Source organism: Euprymna scolopes, chromosome 18 (genome assembly GCF_053919585.1).
Source record: "Euprymna scolopes isolate OS-2025 chromosome 18, ASM5391958v1, whole genome shotgun sequence".
In the NCBI taxonomy this organism is placed as follows: Eukaryota; Metazoa; Mollusca; class Cephalopoda; order Sepiida; family Sepiolidae; genus Euprymna; species Euprymna scolopes.
In genome coordinates this window covers 109098034-109100094 of record NC_136499.1, presented here as the reverse complement: position 1 = coordinate 109100094, position 2061 = coordinate 109098034, and positions in this window count along the sequence as shown.

Sequence of the window (2061 nt, the reverse complement as noted above, 5' to 3'; positions counted from 1 at the left end):
GCCTTTAATTAGGCATAAATCGCGTCCCTTGGGACCCTAATTGAATTGAGAAAAGTTCAAACATTTAGGTGATATAACATGATGAAAATGTTCAAAAGATGCCATCCTCTAATTGGGATATCTTCGGCACAATGTAAAGGTGTCTCTGCTTGTAGAGATTTGAAGTCCTTTATTTCACCAAACATTTAGGTGATATAACATGAAGAAATTGTGGCGTCTCCGTTCTCAATAGGACATTCTTATCGAAGCCGTCTTTGGTGAGTCCTTTACATGCCGAGTGTTCATCATGGACTGAAAAGGAAAGAAAGTATCTAACTTAGCTCATACAAACTAACCAATCACAGACCGCCTACTAGAATTGCGTAGGTGGCTTAAATCAAGAACATGGCGTTGTAAAATGGAATTTCTCACACTATACATATATATAAATATATATATATATATATATATCAGATTGACAAGAAAGTTCTTGCGGTTTTTATAGGTTCAGATGAACATCTCTCAAGTCAAACAAAAATTATTGACTGAAATAAGCACCATCAGAATCAATACACTTTTGCCAATGCAAAAAAAAGTGTATTTATGCCAGTAACGTCAAAATCTTGCGTTCTGATGCCGATGAAGTCGCTGAAGGCATTTTTAATATCACTTAGATTTCTTAAGTATTTCTCACGCAGAAAGTTGTCGAAATGCTTGAAAAAGTGGTAGTCAGTAGGTGAGAGGTGTGGAGAATATGGCGGATGAGGCAGAGTTTTTTTTGCCCAATTTGTTCAACTTCCGCAGAGTTGGGTTAGCAAAATGCGATCGGGCATTGTCACTAAGGAGAATTGGGCTTTTCCTGTTGACTAATGCTGGGTGTTGTTGTTGAAGTTTCTGATGCATTTCATCCATTTGTTGACCGTACTTCTCTGCCGTAATGCTTTAAAAAAAACTGTAATGGATAAGATCAATCGCAGACCACCAAACAGTCAACATGACCTTTTGTTTGGCTTTGGAAAGTGTTGTGGAGCTTTGTTGGTGTCTAACCACTGAGCTGAGCACCGCCGGTTGTCATAAAAAAAAAACATTTTTCATCGCAACCCGGTCGAGAAATGGGTTGTTCTTGTAGCGAAGGGAAGATGACACCTCATAATGGTGTTTCTTTTGGTTGTTCTTGAATTCATGAGGCACCCATTTATCAAATTTTTTTGTCTTTGTGATCTCTGTCAAGTGGATGTAAATCGTCATATACATTACGTCTAATTCAGTGCGTAGATTGGCTTTGACTAAGGCGTTTAATTGATTGTTGTCAACATCCAATGGCTGACCATTATGCTCATCATTTTCAAGACTCACGTTGCCACCAAAAAATTTCTTAAACCACCATTGTGCAGTAGTTATTCTTGGGCCAAACGCTTTGTTGATATTGCGAGTTGTTTCAGCAGCTTTTCAGTCTTAAATTGAAATGAAAAAATTGTGCGAATTTGCTTTTTTTGTATGTATGTATGTTTGTATGTATGTTTGTTTGTATGTATGTTTGTATGTATGTTTGTATGTATGTATGTTTGTATGTATGTTTGTATGTATGTTTGTATGTATGTTTGTATGTATGTATGTTTGTATGTATGTTTGTTTGTATGTATGTTTGTATGTATGTTTGTTTGTATGTATGTTTGTATGTATGTATGTATGTTTGTATGTATGTTTGTATGTATGTTTGTTTGTTTGTAGGTATGTTTGTATGTATGTTTGTATGTATGTTTGTATGTATGTTTGTTTGTATGTATGTTTGTATGTATGTTTGTATGTATGTTTGTATGTATGTTTGTTTGTATGTATGTTTGTTTGTATGTATGTATGTTTGTATGTATGTTTGTATGTATGTTTGTATGTATGTTTGTTTGTATGTATGTTTGTATGTATGTTTGTATGTATGTTTGTTTGTATGTATGTTTGTATGTATGTTTGTATGTATGTTTGTTTGTATGTTTGTATGTATGTTTGTTTGTATGTATGTTTGTATGTATGTTTGTATGTATGTTTGTTTGTATGTTTGTTTGTATGTATGTTTGTATGTATGTT